The 8803-nt window shown below is 36.4% G+C and overlaps 1 long non-coding RNA gene and 1 other non-coding gene across 2 annotated transcripts; one reads left to right on the forward strand and one right to left on the reverse strand.

Moving 5' to 3' along the window:
• Window positions 1-511: 511 nt before the first annotated feature.
• On the forward strand, window positions 512-584 carry TRNAR-CCG (transfer RNA arginine (anticodon CCG)). The gene has a single exon. It is a non-coding gene; the product is annotated as a tRNA-Arg (tRNA).
• A 210-nt stretch (window positions 585-794) lies between these two features.
• Window positions 795-6165, reverse strand: LOC113705679 (uncharacterized). The gene is made up of 5 exons (XR_003451967.2): window positions 5554-6165; window positions 5409-5480; window positions 1551-3475; window positions 1276-1453; window positions 795-1167 (listed from the first exon to the last, which is right to left on the reverse strand). It is a non-coding gene; the product is annotated as an uncharacterized lncRNA (long non-coding RNA).
• Window positions 6166-8803: the final 2638 nt, after the last annotated feature.

Here is an 8803-nt window from a genome sequence, read left to right on the forward strand (position 1 = left end):
TTTTTGAGTGTGGACTTTGGAATGAATGGTCCGTACACTTATACACAAGAATCATACAAGTAAGTATATACACTTGTTACATTAGGCTTTAACAATAAGAATCAATTTAACAATATTTTCGCCTTACATTTCTATTTAAGATCTTCTAGAATTTTTTCCGCTAATGTGTAGCGCATCGATCTGATTCGAAAACGGCATCGTCCACTCGCTACGATTCCTTTGAGTCCATTCCTTCTTTTAGCGTAGACTAGATGTAAGACGACTTAGTCCACTTGGAGGTCTTTCCATGATTCCTTTGAGTCTATTCCTTCTCTTGGGGTAGACTAGATGTAAGAGCAGATTAAAAATTATTTCGTCTGACAAAAAATAATTTGAGCTTTCAAATGCTGGCAGTGACGGCGAGAGCTGGATACAGAGAGAATGAGCGCGTCTCAATCAGATTATGCGACTCTTGAGCTGCCATTTTGCTAGCTAGAATATTATACGGATGTACGCAAAGCCTCGCACATTCGATCGCGTGGCCTAATGGATAAGGCGCTCGCCTCCGGAGCGGGAGATTGTGGGTTCGAGTCCCACCGTGATCGTCTTTCTGCTTTTATGGGTTTTCCTGGTAAAACGTTTTGGTCTATCCCAATTGGGCCAATTCCCGTGCATTATTTATACTGAACTTTTGGTCTATTTGTCCAGTGGCCTACATTCACATTTGGCACCCAAAGTTCACACAGCATGAAGCTTCATGTTTATTTTATCTATATTTACAGTTTTCCAAACTTGTTTTTTTTTCCTGGAGAAAATCCATGGATGCCCCACAGGCTAAGGAAACTGGATGTCTAATATTTCGAGCAACTAATCCCTCAAAATTTCTTGATGACAAATTTATGTAAGGATTCCTAGCTATCTATGTGTCCAGAAGAAACTTTTGTTCTCAAAATGTCCAAAAGTAATCAGAAAGCAACACCCTCAAAGAGCCTGCTATTTTGCCTGCAAATTTTATTCTTTTCTTGGAGAGTCAGTTTTTACTCGCATGTGGGCTGGTGCTTCCTTTAGTCCGCTACATGTAGAAAGTGGAACAAAATTATCAACAGCCCTGCTGCACTTCCAGTTCCAGCTGCTATCTCAACAAAATGCTTTTGTTGTTACTTCTTGAAGAACCGATCGAATCAGATGCTGCTAGCAAAGAAATGAAACCAATTGAACTCTGACTAATTATCGGGACTTTTGTAATTAGAAAAGGATTGAATGAGAATTAAAGGAGCTGAGCTTGTTGATGAGAACCTTGAGTAACGTGGATGGCTGAAACCAATGGACCATAAGTGCTTTGAAAAGGGATGCAGCAAGTTCCTCTTCCTGCCCGGTACAAATGTATGTACATCACCGTGTTTGTTACATTTGCCTGGAACGTCTCAACCACTGCTCTATTGGAAATCTTCAACATTAAAATTCACGGCATAACCTTTTCCAATGAACACAAGTTTTATTCTCTTAGTTTGTTCCAACGAAATTAATCAAAATATGTGCTGCTTGATATTTTTCATGAAAAGTTGGAGTACCTGGCCGTAAATGTCGAATAAGCGTCTCCCAGGGCCAAGACCTTTCCAGGATTGAGAATCTTCCATTTGCATCTCAGCAAAGTGGATCTCGACATTGTACTTTCCGTTTTTCAGTCCAAGGCCGTCATATCTTAATGAACTCGCTGACAGCCTTGCTGTTTTATGTGGCTCAGAATCTAATGTACCTGTGATTTGAGAAACCCTTTGAGCTACAAATTTGGGGTCCGTTCGGGTTTGCAATGAAAGCTTCTGAGCTGCTGACTGCCCATTCAGTGCTGGGGCTTGTGTACAAGGAGGCAGCTCCTAACGCTTCTGAATCATCATCAAATTTTATTCCTGCTGCAGAAACTTGTTCTGTGCCTCCACAGTTGATGGAGGATGAAGCTTCAACAACATAATTAAATTTACGCAACAAATCTATAATTCAAACAATAATATATGGAGAAGTTTCTTTGGTTAGCAATGTTGTTAAAGTCCTTTAGGCGTGGCCTATAATCTCGCGTTATTGCGGTTACTATGTATAATTCAATGACCAAGAAATGTTTAGAGCCTAGATATTATGTCAGCGCACCTCGCATTGCCTTGAAGGCAATTCAGCTTTGCAGTCATTTTCCTGCATCGATCGGAAGAACCAATTTTGGATTATTATCACCTAAATTAGTGGAAAAGAGATTGAGGAAGCTAGAGCGTGTTATATTTTACTCACTGTGAGGATAAGACTCAATTGAGTTGCATCTCAGTTTATTATCAATGCTCATTTTAGTTCTGACAAGCAAAACTTGATTAAACAACCGAGTTCTTTGCTAATTAAAAGTTTAAAAGGCTAACCTGTTATGGGAACTGTTGCCATTGATTGAAGTGCCTACAACATACATTCCTGACGCAGAGTAGCAAACTTAGCAGAGCTGACTTAGGACACTTTTGTGTGCATGTATAATTGGAACTATCATCAAGTGGAATAGTCACAAAGCAGTGAAGAAGTTGACTTATAATCATCAATGGAGGTGTTAATGAAAATTCGTGCACGTTTGATACTAAAATATAAGCGAGTAGAAAAGTAACTACTGCATTTGAGGAAACTAAACTACTAGACTTCCTTACAAGTCTTCCAGTTTCGTAAGTGCACCAAAGCTGCTTGGAATTTGACATTCAAGACTAGTTCCTTCCTTCAAGCTAGCCTCCTGTTATTGGAAACTGATCAGCTAGAGATTCACTAAAACATGAGACCCAATTTTAGGAAGGAAAAAGGGGAAAGTTCAATGTGAACCAAAGGAACTAAAATGGAAAGGGAAAACACATGCCACAGCATACAGGACTGTGATGGTTAGCAGTATCGGCCGATTCCGATACGAATTGACAGAGTCATAATTGGAACGGAAGGAACTGGTATGATACCGATCTCGAATCACGGATGTTACCATATCTGCGGCGACTCGCTCTGACTCAATCGATATTGGCCGATTCGAATCCGTGATATATTGTATTGGGCATATATCCAAATCAACTCGGAGTTGATTCGAATATTTTTTCAGATTGTACTTTTTTTGATATTTTCTAAATTTAGTAATTTTTTAAGATTTTTTTGAAAATTTTTATATGTTATAATAGGTGTATCACTCGATATTCAACCGATATATTATGAAGAATATGGAATAATTGAGACCACGATGCTACCACGACCCGACGGCAAACCATGGTGAGAGCTGCAAGACTTTCCAGGAATTCAGGGGGGCTTTCCTGTAAATCTGTTTTCTGATGCCCACCAGCAAGTTGCAAAAGACATGTTGACTTTGACTTTTGACTTTTTCCCTCCATTATTCAGGACTTAGCCTGATGCTAAAGTTCAGTCATATAATGTACGAAGGGACTTCAGCTTTGAGAGTTCTTGTGGAGTGGGTCCACTTACTCCACCCCTATCAATGTACCTAGTTGATCAAGGAGGCAAATGCACGAGCATTCAATGTTTGTATTTATATTTAGGAAAAATCGATCAAAACGTATCTCACATTTTATAAGATTTTTTTTTTTTATCTATCACTTTTAAAAGTATAATTTTACGTCCGTTATAAATTCATATTGACCAAATTTGGTCCCTACCTAGGTTTACGACTAGTTTTTTATCGGAATCTGCCAGATGACTTGCATATTATTTTTTAAGAGCAAAATTATCAAATCAAATTTTTACATAATCTGATTCATAATTCCTCATATTTCACAAAATAAATTTTTTATCCCTAACACTATACAAAATAAATTATTTTATTCCTCACATTTCAAAAAATGAAATTTTCCATCTCTCGCATTTTCTAAAATGAATTTTTTCATCCCTCATTGATTAGGTGTACGAATAGCTTTTTTTCTATAAATTCACGTATATGTTTATTTGTCTTTACCTGAACAGTATGAATAACATGTAATTTATCTCTGTCGAATTTCATCTAAACATGTTAATTGTAGTTATATACATGCTATTCAATAGATATATATAGGGGTTTAAAACTAATAATTTTATTTGAAACCCATGTATATATTTATATGATTTCATCATTTGAATTTATTCAATATTTGTGACCTTTCTCTTTTTGTAATAATTTATTTATTGAATTGTATAATAAGATCATCTAATTAATGGGTTCTAACTCGAATTCTATAATTGTGCTAACAAATTTCAGTTTAAATCTAAAATTTCTACTCGACACATTTAAGACCAACAGTTGAATTACTTGCCTTGTGATTGTCTTAAATTTTGAAAGTACCAATCACTTATTTCTTTTTGTTTACTTTTTCTATCTAAATTTAATTCGATATAAATACTTGATAATATTTAGGATCAAATGTCTTCTTTATTTTCAAATTTCGAATAAAAGAAAATGAATATAAGTGAAAAACTAACAATTTTTTTAAACCCGTGTATATATCTATTTGATTTCACTTGAGCAGTATGAATAGTATGTAATATATCTCTATTTAATTTCACATACTATTCGTACTATTCAAGTGAAATCAAATAGATGTATACATGGATTTAAAAAAAAATTATTCACACACATGATCAATAAAAGATGAAAAAACTCATTTTGAAAAATGTGAAGGATGAAAAAATTCATTTGTGAAATGTAAGGGACGAAAAAATTTATTTTATGAAATGTGAAGGATCATGAATCGAATTATATAAAATTTAATTTGACAATTTTGCCCTTAAAATATGATCACGTGCAAGGTACGTGGTGAATTCCGACAAAAAACTAGTCAAAAACCTAAGTAAGGACCAAATTTGACCAACGTAAATTTGTAAGGAATGTAAAATTACATTTTTAAAAGTGAGGGACGAAAAAAGTTATTTTGCAAAATGAGAGGGATGTTTTGAACTATTTTCCCTTATATTTTATTATAATTATTGTAGAACACTTACAGTTGCCCTAAGGAAGTTAATCTTCCCAGCTCTGTTGGTAACAGTCCATGGAAATTGTTTGAGCTAAAACTTCTGATATAACAGAAAAGGAATGGTCTAAATACTTCTAAGGCTCAGTTGTATTAAGTATGATGAAAAGAGGAGTCGCAATAAAAGAAAATGCTTGCATGGATGCCAACTACCAGACCAGTGAAGTTCTTATGCAAATCAAGATTTCAAACTAATCTGCTTTGAATATGAAAGTTCTCATCAGTTTGAGCGACAGTAACAAGCATTGCATCTTCGACAATTGACCAATTTCAGCTGGCATGGAACCACTGAGTACATTCAGTCCCAAATTCCTACAATATGTTGCACTCGATTGAACATGCAGTGTCATTTCTAAGTCTCGCGGCTATGCAGGAGGAAGTGAAGTAAATTTTCCAAATAGGTTAATGATCACTTACAAGTCCATGAGCTCTTTTAGCTGAAAAAGTTGCTGAGGAAGTTCGCCAGAAATATCCAGAGCATAAATTTTCCTAAATGATATGAGGATCAGACGTCTCCGTTAAAGAATAAAACTAAAAAAAAAATTGTGGATGATGAACTGACAATTGAGTTATATGGCAGACAGTGGCAGAACATTCACAAGCAATCCTGGGATTTGCTGCGTCTGGTGCCCAAGTAGCATTCTTGGTGCAGGGATCAATCCTAGTCATATTCAACTTGGTTTGCAAGTTCCAATGATCAAGAATCTTGTTCACAGCAACCGCTATCCAATAGTACGAGGCATACAATAAAGTTTTTGAAGTGCTCAATTGAGAACTTTAGACTAACTAGCCAGCTATATAAAGGGAACAACTTTAAAAAAAAAAAAAAAAAGAGAGAAGAAAAGAAATGATGATGAACTGGGAAAAACCCTTCATTTGGGTCAGTGGTTGGCTGGGCAGAGATCAGCTTTAGCCTAAAAAGAGAGAGAGAGAAAAAAAAAAAAAGAACAAGCTTCTTAAGAATTCCATGGTTGGATGAAAAAAAAAAGAAGTCGTGGCGCCAAAGTATTCATGAGCATGAACTCTCGTGGATGGTAGTAGTGATTGAGAAACTCTAGCAGTAATCAGAGTGAAGCCAAGCCATGCAATTGAAGAACCAAAATGGTTTGTATTGCAGGGCAAAAGTGACTAGTCTAGAGATGGACACAAGCAGATTGTAAGTGGCGCAGAAGTAAAGAAAATACTGAACAGACGTTGATGATGAAATGGAAATGTTGTTGTTGGATATGACTTTTGAACTTCCATTTCTTGCTCTTGATTGTGAAAGTTTGATTTTGTGCTATTCCCAGGGACAACAAAAGCCACGGTGAAAGCTGAATGACATCATGTATGCCTGCCAATGTGCTTACTTTCTTTGAGTAAACAAGAACGACAGCATGCGCAGACTCAAAATTCCTGGAGTTGTACCTGTGAGATCAGTCAGTCAGAATTATCCCTTTCACACTTCAACCTCCTTCTAGAAGAATAACAATTAATCTCTCAATTCAAGCAAGATGAATAGAATCCCTTTTTTATGCGAGACCACTTGCTATTTTGTGCTGTTTTCCATGAGCCGTCAGTGTACGGACTTTGAGTCCAAAAGCATTTTTTGATGCCAAAAGCTCACTGTCAAGAACCAGTGAATGGACCGGATTTAGCATTTTCAGTCCAAAATATTTCAAGATTCCGAAAGCCTAACAAAATGAAGCAGTTAACAAGTAGTGCTTCAATGACAAAACGACACTTAAGTTTTACATAATTGAAGCTCTTAACTAAGTGTACAAGTAAACGAGACAGGGCCTTAGTTGTTGCAGAATTTTCTGCTAATTAATAGATAATTAAAAACGTGTTCATTAAGAACGTACGAATTTTTTTTTTTTTTGTAAAAAACAGCAATCCAAACAAGGGTTTTTTTTTTTTTAAATGACAGAACCTTCTTATTTTTACAAATACAAGAAGAGTTTTCAGAACGTGCAATATTAAGAGTACTATGTCAAATACTTAAAGATTTCAAGGGTTTATTTAGGCTTTAATCAGCAAATGAGGGAAAGTAACATCAAGATTGAGCAGCACTCCTTTTTCCTTTTTCATCATTAGAACAACTATTTAAGAACAACGAGGATGAGAAATACATTTAACTATGGGCTAGGGGAGAATTTCATATCGTCCAGAACAACTGCTAAACATGTCTAATAGTTGTTCTCGAACTAATGAAATTCATTAGTTCCATGTTCATATATATAAAGATCCCCATCCCATCCCACTTAGTTTAATTTAATATGCTAAGGTGGATCTCACTTGACGTGTGAATTAGTAGGCGGAGACATTATGTATGCACATGAAATTTTTGTATTAGTCCTAAACCAACTATTAGCAGTTGTCAGAACTTTTCGTACCAACATAAAACTTCTCATGGATCAGGATTGTTTTTGCTTGGGGATTTGATGAAGATGCTTGATATTTTTCACATAGACGTAAAGATTCAAACATGCCCGCCCTGCACCTGCATATGGTAATTGGGACTAGGGAATTCATGTCAAGATCAAGAGCAGGAGATAAAGACGTTGGTCAAAATGATCAAGCTGATTTAACTCCATCCAATTCATCAATTCATGAAGTCTCTCAACCATTTTCTGGAAATAATTTCACGCGTGCTCGATCGGCAACTACTACATCAGACAAGTCTTTCAATTTCCGCGTTGAAAGCCAGGTGGTCGCAGTACTAGTGCTGTTCATTTATTTGCTCAATCGGGCCCATGCAATACAACTGTAGTAGCACCATTACTAGTCTCTTCTCTATAAGTAATCCACCCACAAAACACACAAAAAAAAAAAAAACAGAAATCAAATCATTTTCAAGGCATTAATTATTCTTGGTTTGCCAAAGACAGTATTAATATTGAGCGTGTAGGAGTGGAATTTTTATTCTGTTTGACCTCATCGCGTAAAATGGCGGGCGTCCAAAGCAGCCCAAGCAAAAAAACTGACTGAAGTTGGACTGGTCAAACTAGGTGATCAGGCAATGATTTAATGCCAACAAGGAAACTCTCCAAGAACTCTCATTCCCCTGGAGTAGGGCAAAAATAGTAGTAGCTTCTTTTTTTTCCCTTTTCCTGTTTAATGGGCTCTGCAATGTTGATTTTCATGCATTATAGCATTCAGATTCGTATCCTACGGATTGAGAATTTTTGTGAAAAACTATTTTTGTTTGTGGGATCTACAGAAAAGAATTTCAAATGCAACTCTAAAAACACACATCTCAAATACAATTAAATACACTTAAAAAAATTAAATAAATAAATAATTGATACACTCTTCCTTCTTTCGACGCCACCACTCACCACATGCCACCACCTCCTCCTCTCTCCTCTCTTTCGGTCTCCTTCCTCTCCGTCCCTCATCCCTTTTTCTTGATTCCTTTTCTTTCCTCCCTATTGGGAGCCCCTTCCTCTGCCTTCCCCTTTTTTGTCGCGACTAGAGCTCCCTCTAGACTGGATTTGAGGTCTGGTCACAAGTGGAAGTCGTGACCAGAGGGAGCTCCGGCGGCGACTAGAAAAGGGGGAAAGAAGGAGGAGAGGGCTCCAGTTGAAGGGAAGGGGAGGAAGGAGGAGAAGAAAGGAGGGAGGAGGTGGTGGCAATGACGGGTGGCAGCGGTGAGTTGTGATATTTTTAATTTTTAAAAAATCTCAAAAGAATTTTTCATTCTAAAAATATTTCAAAATATCTACTCAAGAACACCTCCAAAAACACTTAACTATTTACAATAAAAGTTTTTTATATACACCACTACACTACAGTAAAAAAAAATTGAAAAACACCATAAAAACACCTCA

The sequence above is a fragment of the Coffea arabica genome, chromosome 8c (genome assembly GCF_036785885.1).
Source record: "Coffea arabica cultivar ET-39 chromosome 8c, Coffea Arabica ET-39 HiFi, whole genome shotgun sequence".
Taxonomy (NCBI): Eukaryota; Viridiplantae; Streptophyta; class Magnoliopsida; order Gentianales; family Rubiaceae; genus Coffea; species Coffea arabica.